This window comes from Malania oleifera, chromosome 3 (genome assembly GCF_029873635.1).
Source record: "Malania oleifera isolate guangnan ecotype guangnan chromosome 3, ASM2987363v1, whole genome shotgun sequence".
Taxonomy (NCBI): Eukaryota; Viridiplantae; Streptophyta; class Magnoliopsida; order Santalales; family Ximeniaceae; genus Malania; species Malania oleifera.
The window spans coordinates 52,537,634-52,550,838 of record NC_080419.1 but is presented as its reverse complement, the minus strand read 5'-3'; positions in this window follow the sequence as shown (position 1 = coordinate 52,550,838).

Genomic DNA, 13,205 nt, shown 5'->3' with positions numbered 1-13,205 from the left:
CAACCAGTAAAACATCATCTATAATAAGTGATGGATCGTTACCAACCTTACCTACTCTTATGATCTTCTCTTTTGCATTGTCCCCAAAAGTGACAAATCCTCCACATTTTGGTGTGATAGATGCGAATTTAGCTTTATCCCCAATCATATGACATGAACATCCGCTGTCTATACACCATCTATCTTTTAAGGAGGATGATCTCAAGCATACCTACAATAGACATTTAAGTAACTGTTTTTGGTACCCATTTTTTCTTGGGTCCATGGGGGTTAGTGCTTGAATCTCTTTTAACTCTATATACCTTTTTCATTTTAACATCTTTGTTCTTAAAAGGACAATCAAATTTTATATGACTCATCCTTTTACATTTAAAGCATGTTGTATATTTATAAGAGTTTTTTGATGGAGCATAAGCTTTTGATTCTCTTACAAAATAACCCACGTAAAGATGTTTTTGTTTCAAATTTTCCTTTCCATTAAAACCAAGTCCTTCTTTATCTAGGGAATTTTTTTGTGCCCTAAGAAGTCTTTCAAAGTTACTCTGAACCTCTGTAAATTTAAGAATAATTTTAGAATTTTCTTTCAAATTTCCTTCCAATTCTTCAATTTCTAAATCCTTTTCTTTTATCATAGATGCATGAGACTCATTCTGTTTTTCAATAAACTTTGAGAGTTCTTTAACTTTACATTTCAAATCAGAGATTTTCTTAGTTTTCTTCTCAAGAATTTGAAGCATGTACAAATATTCTTGTTGCAATTCATTATAAGAAAGTATGCTATTTTCATTTTCATAATCACTAGAATAATAAGAAGATGTTGAGAAAGATGATTGTACCTTGAGGTCATCATGTGCCATTAAACACAGATTGGCTACCAGATCATCACTGAACTCAGTGTCTGAACTGCTTGTGCTGTGCGTGTCCCAACTGACTTTTAGAGCCTTCTTCTTTTTCTTGGAGGCTTTCATTAGTTTAGGATATTAAGGCTTGATGTGTCCAACCTATCTGCAATTGTAGCAAGTTGGTGGATCTTCCTTCTTTTTCCTCTGGCTAGACTCTCCTCTTTTTGATTTCGAGTTTCAAAATTTTCTATTAAATTTCTTATTCTTCTTCAGGAACTTTCCAAACTTCTTTGTTAGTAAGGTCATGCCATCTTCTGATTCTAAGTCACTTCTTTCACTAGAGCTTCTAGACGATGCCTCAAGAGCTATAACTCTCTTTCTTTTATTCTGCTCATTTTTCCTCTCATTTATCGCTAGCTCATACGTGATGAGTGAACCAATCAGTTCATCAACCGACATCTCTTTCAGATTCCTTCCTTCAGCTATAGCAGTAGCTTTAGCTACCCAAACTGGCGGTAGTCCCCTAAGGATTTTCCCGATCAACTCATAAGTAGGGTAAGATTTACCAAAAGCATTTAATGAATTCGTGATGTGTGTGAATCTAGTGTACATGGATTGAACAAACTCATCAGCAGTCATTTTAAATATCTCATATTCACTAGTGAGCATATCTATCCTACTATCTTTTACTTCCTTAGTGCCTTCATATGTTACTTCTAATTTTTTTCATATCTCTTTAGTAGTTTTTTAGGCCATTACCCTATTAAAATCATTAACGTCTAGTGCACAATATAGAAGGTTTATTGCAAAAGCATTTATTTGAACATATTTTCAATCATTATGAGTGTACTCATCTTCAGTTTTAGGTACATTTACTTTATCAACTACTTTCATAGGAACATGGTTTCCTTTGAAAACTATTCTCCACACTTTCCAATCAATATTTAAAAGATATATACTCATCCTTCATTTCCAGTAGGTGTAATTTATACAGCAAAAAATTGGTGGTCTAGTACCAAATGGGGTTACACCAATGTGTGCCATTGTGATAAAAATAATGGTTAAGTTTATGTAAACTTGACTCTGATACCAAATGTGAATTCCAGCAATATCCTAAGGAGGGGGGGGGGGGGGGTGAATTGTGTATTTTTAAAATTAAGTCCTTCAAGTTCTAATTTTGAAAACTATCAATTATAAACTTGCAAGCTACTTAACAACTAGCTCATTGTTTCACAATTAATCAATTTAATGTGTGTCTTTATCAAGCATATAATTTTACCCAATTACTCACAAACGTACCAAATGTTCAATACATACACAATAAGTAGATAATTTAAATGCAAGCGGAAATTAAAAAGAATTAAGGGAAGAGAGATGCAAACTCGATTTTTACGAGGTTCGGCCTACCCAGCCTACATCGTGGCCTTGAGCAACGTACTCAAGGACTCCACTAAAAATCCACTCCTTTAACTGGGACAAAGCTTCCCTTACAATTTGCTGCTCACAAGAGGCGTAGCTTCCTCTTCAACCTCGATTCACAAACCGAACCGTGAATACAATATAAAAATTACAATTTCTGCAATAACTCAAAATGCTTCTTACCAAGCTAGTGAGTACAAGATAAATCCTAGTACGTAAACATATGATAAAACATGAAACTCAATATGTATGCAACAATATGATCTTTATATGTAGAACGAGATGCTTCACAAATCTACCCTTTAATCAATATCTCCCAAAAATTAATTTTTATAAATAATACTTTGGAGAATTTAGGGTTTGATTTTAGAGTACTTTATGCAAGAATATAAAATAAGATCCCTTGTAAAAATGATCTTGAATAACACGTAGATCTAAGTTCTTGCTATCAAGTAATTTAAAAAATTTAAATCTTTGAATAAAGAATGTGTCCTTGAATATTACAAAGATTTAAACACTATTTTTCAAGTACCTTTTGCACCAATAATGTAAATCTTTTTGAATAAAAAAATATAACTTTAAGTGTCACAAGGATTCAAGCTTTAGGATACTATTCCCAAAAGATTTTTCAAATAAATAACTATAGGAAAATAGGTTTCTTGCTCCCAATAAGATTTTTAGATAAACAAATAATGGAGAAGACGATTGTTTAATAAAATATTGAATACTCAATAAAATATTTTTCCAAACCTCAAGATCAAACCTAGATTAGAAGAAGTTGTGCGTGTATTCGCTTAGATCTTCAAGATGCGAATGCCCAGAAAAATATGAATTCTTTGGAGTGCAAGCAAAAGTTCTTAGTCAAGAATCAAATCTCTCAAAAGTATGCCAAAGATTGATGCAATATGTTCAAGGCTCTCAAGAGATAGGCAAAAAGTGTTCTTCTAGGGTTTACAGTTAGTGTATATAAGCAATCTCGCCATCTAAACAATTTCTGGCCGTTGGATCATTTAAAATATTTTATTTATGTCTATGTCTGCGCCGAAACTTTGTTCTGCGCCGTGACCTTCGTTGACGAGGTTATGAGTTCGTCGACGAGAGCAATGTCTAAACTTTTTGGGCTCGGTATATTTTCATCGACGAGACAACACTGTTCATTGCCGAGTGGCCCTCATGCATTTGTCGACGAGGCCATGGGGTTCATCAACGAGGCCTCTAAAATTTGCTTCTAAAAATTCTATCAACCTATAACTAATGTAAATGAATCTTTCATGAAATGCATGAGTCCTAAGGTTAATCTACTGAATGTTTGAGCTTCAAATTATATCATATGACATATGTAAATACATTCAATTCTAAATACCCATTCACATTGAAGATCTTGAACTTGAAGCTTGCTTCTTCATCCTTTTATTCCTCTAGTTCCATGGATTGAGCCAAATGATATGTACTTTAGGTTCCTCATGGCTTCCATACAAGTTTACCATTCATGCATTCTAAATCATGATCCTGGTCACAAACTCAATCGCACAAGTCAAATACCAAGTGTTTTGTCATTATCAAAATAGGATTGGACTCATAGAGTCAACAATTTGGTTTTAAATTAGGTTTGTAATAATGCATATTGTTGACCTTATAGGTCACGCCCAGTTTTGATAATGACAAATACTTTTGTATTTAATGAATATCTAGTTCATATGCAGGTCTACATTAGCAGATACATTGACGACACAAAGAGAAAGTAAAGTTGAAGACCCAATCTCTTTTTGTAATGCATTTCACATCTATTTGGTCTATAATAGTAATTAGGATATTTGGTTTGTAATAAGCACTCACAACACATGCATGGTTTATCTTGTAAGCTCAAACCAGATACGATCTAAAAGTGTCTGTAGAAAGACCTTAGGGCTCGACCGACACCGAACTTTTTCGGTGTCTTCAAATTGGACCCCAAATGACCCTAAGACACACACATTTGCACATATGTATGTTAGACACTTAAATAGAGCCTGTATATTTCAAAATGGGATCAAAATGCATACTTTGTGCACTTTTGATCGACCGAACTAGGAAGCTTATTCTGCCCTGGTCGATCGAAACAGGCCTGGGTCAACTATTGATCAAGGCCCTGGTCGATCGAACCATGTAGTTCAAAAAGCCCCGGTCGACCAAAACCCTCTCTGGTCAACATTTTGACCATCTGGTCGACCGAGCCACTTTTGTACTCCAACTACCTGGTCGATCGAGGGTCCTCGGGAGAAATCCCAACGGTCCGGTCGACCGAACCAGCCAGTTCAAAATGGCCCTGTCAACCGAACCTCGAAGATTTGAAAAAATTGCCTTGCCTTGGTTGATTGAGCCTTTAGTTCAAAATCCCCCTGGTCGACTGAACCATATGAGACCTGGTCGATGAAAAATTTCTAGTCGACCGGACCTCTCGGGTTGCCTTGATTTTTACCGCTATTAAATATCTTTTAAACATGGTTAAAATGTTTTAAACGTCATTAAACTTTTCTAACAATCCCTAAAAGGCCCCCAATGGTCAAAAATTCTGGTATGTCTATATCTACTCTTTCATTTGGGAGAATTAAGGATTTTGATTAGCAAAAACAAAAATCAAATTTCTCTTTCAAGCTAAATACTTCCTATTGCTCATACTATTTCCAAATCCACTCAAACTTACCTACTTCATCTCAGTATCATTTGTAAGTGTATTTGAGTGTTATTGGTTAGAGGTTTGCTCTCTCATTTCGTGAGTGTTTGAATCGATATTTTTTCATAAGAGCATAACCTAAGCATTCTTAGGAGGCTTTTTTGATAAGCCCATCCTAAGAAGACTTGTGTTGAACTTTCGAGTGTTGCATTCTCATTGCAATATCTTAGGAAGTTTGTATTGGTTTTTGGCTTGCCAAACTACTTTCAAACTTACTCAAATATCTTGTGGTATTCATATTGACATTTTTGTGGAAAGATATTTGTGTTTGATATACTAATCTTTGTGGCAATATTTATTCAAGTTCATATCACTTTCCAAATACAAAGATTGCTTAGCTTTTGCAAACCAAGCATATACACTAGTTGAAGTGATTGACACATACTACTATTTGAAATATTTAAGACTTGCATGATATCTTTGTTTGAGCATCTTGATTGAGAACATATTGGAATACAAAGATTACTTGTTGACACTCTCACGTACGCATTACATTGATAGAAAACATATTTGAGAGTTGAAATATTTAGACCACATTGAGCTTACATTTTAAATCATCAGTGGTGTTTGTGATTGTGCGCATTTGGGGTACAAATCAGCTTTACGTGAAAGCACCCTTATATTGTACCTTTTGATTGTATATCTGAGTGATTCCAGGCGTGGCTTGAGAGGACGGTAATTCAGTCCAATAAGGATTGGTGTAAAGGTTGAGGTCAGCCCTGTGCTAATTGACCTGATTTGTTTAGGTGCCGATCCATCCGTTTAAGAGAGCAAGTTATTGTGATAATCCTTGTGCTGGTTAGCCAAGGAGGGGACGTAGGCAGTTGGTCGAACCTTGATAACATATCTGTGTGTCACCCTTCTCTTTACTGTTTTCTGGTGCTTGTGTAATTGATTAAACTGTTTTATTTAATTTCTGATATTACTCACACTAAATTGACCATAGGATTGTGAACGTACTGCTGTTAGGAGGAATACCTAGGGGATAGATTTAAAAAATACCAATTCACCCCCACTCTTGGGATCATGGTAAAACTAACACATATCATGTATAATGTGAATAGAAGCTCAATAATGACCATAGAATGACCTTAGGGAACCACCGTTTTCACAAAAAAACCTTTCACATGATTTGCTAAACACTTACAAAGGTTTAAAAATAGAATTGAGGTAAAAAATAGGGCTAAATCTTAGGATTTAAGTAACCTCGGTCGATTGGCCCTTTAGCATTAAAATCATCTCAGCCGACCAACCCTGTAGGTTTGCTTGTTTAAGAAGCCTTGACCGATTGGAACTTCTAACACTTGATATGGCAAGCCAACCGACTTTAATTTTTGAACTATTTTCAAGCCTCGACCGACCCTCCTTTTAGTTTAAAACGACCACGACTAATCGGCCTTCATGGACCAGTAGACCGGCCTTAAGACTAGTCGATTGAACCTATGAAGGTTTTGAATTGCCTTTGGCTCAGTCGATCGACCCTTTCCTTGGCCAACCAAACCCATTTAGAAGTTCAAATTTGGTGTGTGAGGTCAGCCGACCAACTCCAGCATCAGCTGACCAAACCTCTCAGGATCCGATATTTTCAAGCATTGAAAACATGTTTATTTTTAATTAAACAAATTCAAAATGACCTCCGTGTCCCCAAAACAGTCATATTTTCTGAAAAACTACAAATACCCCCTCATTACTCATTTTTCATTTTTTAAATGCTCAAATCATAAACTCTCCCACAAATATTTTTGTGCTTTATTGTTTTACACTCTCTTATACCTATAATTGCAAAAATCTTTTCAAGAGAGCAATCACTTTGGGTATTCATTTTATATATCAAAAATCATTTTTACTCTCACTTAGCTTACATTTTTCAAAATCATTCTTGAGAGTAAGATCGTAGTTTCTCCCACATATTTTATTTGATAAATATCTTTAGGAGTAAACTTTATTTATCTTATGAATCTTGCATAGTTATTGCAAGATTTCAAAGACTCACTAATCCTTATTGCAAAAATTTCTTTTGGTCAAATACCCTAAGCTTATCCTATATTTATTGTGAAATATATTTTTGAGAAAATCTTTGGGTAGATTAAGAGCTCCTTGAGCATATTTCTCATTCACATATCCTTGCTTGAAAAGGTCTCTTATTTTTATTTGAGTGAAAATCATTTGAAAGCAAAATCTTAGGTTCTCCTATATTTTTTTATTGAAAAATATTTTGGAGAAATATTTGTTGGGGTTCGAATCTTTGAGTATTCATTATATATATCTTTATTCAAAGATTACAAGAATATTTTTACTCACTTGAACTTTATTTCATATCTTGTGTGATTGCATTCTAGAGCTTTATTTTTGTACATTATTTGCTTAGTATAAAAGCATGTTACTTGTACACCAATTTTTATTATTGTTGTATTCTCGACGTGTGGTCGGAAGAGAATTGCACTGACCTGTAACGTGCACCGGATTGGTCCAGATCCAGTTCGGAGAATTAGGATTTGCACTATCCTGTAAAGTGTGCACCAGATTAGTTCAGACACCTGGTTAGGAAAACTAGGAGCACCGTCATGTAAGGTGTAGTTGTATAGGTTGGGTTCAACCCTGTAATGTGAGCTGGGATATTCCTTGCACCGTAAGGAGAGGGTGTAATCGGTGTCGTTGCACTTGTTAAGTGAGCATTAGAGAAATCCTTAAGCTGTGGCTTAAGGCAAGCAAGTTTAGCTGAAATCTGATAACAAATATTGTGTCAGTTCTTTATTTTTAGCACTTTAAATTTCCGCACATGTATACTTGATTATTTACTACGTTGACTATTTTACATACATGCTTATATTTTAAATATTGTGAATGCCTGCTAAATATTGAGATTGCTTTATTAGTTTAAATATTTACTCAGTTAATTAATTGTGTTGGATTTTGTAATTGTTTAGAAAGATCTTAGGCTATGTATTACTGGCTACGATTTAAATTGAACGCACTTGACTTAGGAAAAATTTTTAAATACCCAATTCACCCTCTTCTAGGAATATACTAATTCCATAAAAAAAAGAGTATTAACTATTACTTTCTAAAGTGAAAATAAATCAATCTAGATGAACATAGTAGAAAAAATAAGTTACATTATTTTTATGAATTTAGTTATAATATTGATTATATTATTGAAATACTTCATTATAGTATTAAGATATTATTAGGTAATTTGCCGTTGGTGATTTAATTTCTAATCATTTTTCATACAAATTGACTTAAAATTAAAATAATATTTTTTTACTAATTCACATCATGTTTTCTTCTTTATAAATAAAACTTTGATAAATTTAATGTAAAATCATTTTTATTTTAAAAATTATTAATTGTAACAAATTAATAATTGATTGTTCTTATTATGGAAAAATTAATAAATAAATTAATTAGCTCCGAGAGCAGGAAAGAGGGAGGGGGCGTCGTTGGTAAGCAGGCGCATACGACGCGCGATGGAAAAGGGCAGGGCAGGGCAGGGCTGGACAGGACAGGGCAGTCGATCTCCTTTAGACGCTGCCTATATCCACTCCTAGATTCCTTAAATTTTCCAGCAGCACAAAAATAAAATAAAACTAAGAAAAGGAAAAAAAATAAAAATAAAAATAAAAAAACTCCGCCCTCCAAATTTCATCTTCGCTCTCAAAAGTTCACTCAAATCTCATCTTCGCAATCAGCTTCTCGACAGGCCCCCCCTTGTTTTTCTCTCATTTTCCTAGAAAATTCTACCCCCGCCCCCACCTAAAAGCCTTATTTTCTCCCTCAAATTTCACGGTCCCCAAACCCTAGCCCCCAACCGGCAAAGTCCACAATCTGAGCCAGAAGGTGAGTGCATCTCTTCCTATTGTTACTATTTAATCTTGATCTTGCTTTGATCTGGGCGTAGATATGGGGTTTGTAAGTGTTATTCAACTTGGTATGTAGTCTGTAGTAAATGATGCCTCCCCCAAGAAGGAAGAAATGGACTGAGGCAGAGGAGAGAACCCTAATTGACAAATATGGAGAAATGGTCTCCAATGGGGCATTGGCGAAAATGAAAACCCGCGAGAAAAAATTTAGACCCATTGCTTTGTATGTGAATTCCGTGCACCATGCTCGCGACCCGATCGCATACCCGTGGCAGTGGTCATGGAAAGATGTGTCCACAAAGGTGCAAAACATGAGGCACCAGTATTTGCTTGTAAAGCAAAAGATTAAGAAGCCTGAATTGGGGGATGGATCGGGAGCAGATCAGGGGAGGGAGGAGTTTGATTGGGACGAGGGCCTTACGCACTGGTCTAATTTTTTGAGGTATAAGGAGGTGTTTGGGGATGTGGCGCTTGTTTTCAATAGCAATGATCCCATGGTGATGACGGGTAATGATGAAAATGGGGGAGGCTTTGGTGGGACTGGGAGGGAAATAGATATTGTGGAGTTTGGTCATATGGGTCATGACCCAGATGCCGATTTCGTGGCAGGGATTGATGGGGTTGAGAATGGAGTTTTGGGTTTAGGGTTTGAGTGTGACGGGGAAGGTGATGAGAATTTTAATGCTAATAACAATGGTTATGACCGGACAAGGGAGGATGGGGATGATGGTTTTGTGTATGAAGAAGTTGACCCGAATGGTTCTGAGTTGAGGAAGAAGAGAAAGGTGCTGAAGGGGGTGGAGAAGAGAGCTTGGGGGTTTCTTGCAAACCAGTTGGGGCAATTGAGGGAAATGGAAGCGCGGTTTGAGCAACGTGAGGCAGAAAGAGAGCAAGAGAGGCAAAGGAGGGATCATCTGCTGCTTGAGCTTGGAGAAGAGCAGGAACGCAAATTTGCAGAGAGGAAAAAGGAGAGAGAAGAGAGAGATAAGGCGATGGAGAGGTTGAGGACACAGAGAATTCGAGAGTGGGAAGCTATGGAGAAGGAAAGTGAAGAGAGGGAAAGAAGGAGAAGAGAGGAAGAGTTGATTCATGAGAGGGAGTGGGAAGAAAAGATAAATAGAAGGAGATTGGAATGGAAGAAGAGGATAGATGACATGTTGAGTCAGCACCGGGCGGAAATGGCCCAGATCCATTCTCGGATCCTTCATGAACAGCAGAACCTTACTAGCCAAATGCTGGGGATTGTTTCTCAGTGGACAGGTCATCCTGCTGGGCTGTCTGATCACACTGGGGCTAGCAGCCATTATCTTTCACAAATGATGCAGAATTTGCACCATGTGAATGGGATCGTTCATGGTGATACAAGGGTTGAGGGAGATAATCAAGATCAAGATGATCAATTCATTGTTGATGGATAATGCCATTTCTGTGAAGTCTACAGGGAGTCTTGCACGAATTTCTGAGATGCTGCGAACAAATTATAAAGGTCTGGGACTTGTTGAAAGCATCGCAAGTACCTTCAATTAGGTATGCTTGTATACTATCTAGTTTGAGATCCATGAAATGAGAGATTGTGATTTCCCTGCTTCAATTTTTTATGTAACTATTGTTTGTTAAATATAACTCTAAGTCATAATTTTTGAAGATAGTGGGGAAATCCCATAATCCTGTATTTTTTATGCCACCAGATACAGCGTACAAAGAACTAAAATTAAATTAGCTTTTAGTGTGAATCTAGGTTAAATGAAATAAAAAATTGCTGTGTAATACCTCTTCTTAAATTGAGCTGATTTTGAAGTCTTTTGCATTTTGAGCAATACACGTAAATAGCGAACCAGTAGATATTGGCCGAGAACAATGTCAACCTAACATGTCAGTGCACATTCACCATGCGTTATGTAGGAATCAAATTCTTGATTTATGTTTGTTCTTCATTCAATTTTTTTTTTAAATTTTTATTACCTTCCTATTTTCACTCCATTCCATTGTACAAACCGTGAGTGTCTGCTTGTGGTAATTAATCGGTAGTGATTTTATAGTACAAAATCATTACTGGGCTGGCTTTTCATGAGTTGGTTGATAAATTACATTCTTGGCCTTGGAACTTGGAAGTTGGTTTGCTCCCAAAATTGCTTTGAGATGAAGGTTAGTTGTTCCAAAGCTGGTTTTAGATTAAAGATTACTTCCCAACTAAATTGTCCTAACTAGCTTAGCCAGTAGCTTTACCCAAGTAAAATGATTTCTACTCCAAAAACTACCCAAATGAGTACAAATGAAGCCTTGACAGAATGTTTAAAAAATATTTAATGATGTTAAACGCCCATTTAGTTTCTCAAACACTTAACACAAGCTTGACAGCTGGGGATAAGGATAGCTGGTGGGTGGAAACCAAACCAAGATTCTCTTGATGGATGTAACAACTATATATATATATATATATATATATATATATTGGATGAAACTCAGCATCACCAGTGACAATGTGAAACTAGGAGTGCTTGGATCTTCAGTACAAACTGCAAAGAAGAGGATCTATACAACCCACTTAGGATGTCTTCAACAATGAGGAGATATGCCTTACCACTACCACATTATAATTTTAAAGTATTATTTTTAGGTTTTCGATGTGTATAAATATATATATTGATCGAAAATTGATGAATGGATTCTTTTCCACAGAGAAAAATTAATTGATGAAGGGTAACGTTAGCGAGTTATATGATTACTTACAGTCATCCTTCACCTTCTTTGGGCATTAGCTTTAACATGTTAAAGTCAGGTTTTTGATAGCTGGGTAGGGATCTTGTGGACAGTTTGAGTTTGATGGCAAAAGCGTCTATGCCATGGGTATTTTTTTGTTTCTTCTGGGGTATGCGTGTTAGGTCTAGCTTCGCATTTGGGATAACTTGAAGAAAAGGGCGTTTGGCTTGCACTATAAGAAATGCTTATTGCTATAAGTGCTTTTTCAGAATAATTTTTTTAAGAACTATTTAAGGGAATTTTGATAAGCAATCTAAGATCATTTTTTGGACACGCGGTTTAATTTTGTAAATATAAGAAATTTAATTGTTATTTTATAATTTAAAAAATATATTAAAAGATAATCCTATATTATTCTATTATGCATTATAATATACATTAATTGTTAATGAAACATAATTCAATTCTAAAATAAAGAAAAAAAAATCATCTATTAATTTAAATTAATTTTAAAGTTAAAAATACCAATTTAATTAATAATGTTATTTTAACATAAATTAATATGATAATCATATATTATAAATATAAATTAAGAACAAGATTATTGCTGATCAAAATATAATATTAAATTATTTTTCCTTGATAAATATTTAAATTTTAATTAAAGATAAGAGTTAACATAATTATTAATTAAAAATTAATCATATATTATTTTATTATGCATTATAACTTGTTAATTATTAATAAAATATGATTGAATTTTGGAATGAATAAAAAAGTCATCTATAAATTTAAATTAACATTAAGTAAACTAAAATTTTAATTTTGTTATTAATATTATTTCTAACATAAAATAATGTGATGATCATATGTCACGAATATACATTAACAACAAGATTATAGTAAATTAATAAATAATTTTATATTATTTTAGTTGATAGAAAATATTTAAATTTTAATTATAAATTTATTGTAATTATCATTTAAAATTTTCATGATATAAATATAAATATTTTAATTTAAAATATATTTAAAAATACATATTAATTATTATAATTCAATTCTGGATTGAACAAGAACTACTTATTGATTTAAATTAACATTAAATAAATAAATATTTAAATTTGATTAATAATATTTTTTATCATAATATCATATGATAATAATATGATATAAATGTACATTAACAATAAGATTATTATTAATTAAAAATAATAATTTTATATGATTTTTTAATAGTAAATATTTAAATTTAATTATAAATAATTATACTAATTATCAATAAATTTTTAATTAAAAAATATTAATATTTATAATTTAAGATATGTTTAAAAATAGTCATAGTACCCTATAATAAAAGTAAGTATTCAAATACCATTTATTTATTTTAAATATAACAAAACATTATTCATAACTTTCAGCACTTTTCTAATTTAATACTTATTATCATCACTTATTAAATTCAACACTCTTTTTATTTTTTTAATTTTATTTTTAAGGTACTTCGTGTTCCGAATGATCCCTAAGCCTAAACAAAGCTTTTGGTTTTAAGCCTATAGAGTTGTGTTTGGTAGCTTTGATTTCAAATATTAGATTTAAACTTGTACAAATTTGGATTGAATGAAACAGTACTGATGAATATTTTTGTTCAAATTTATTCAAATTTAA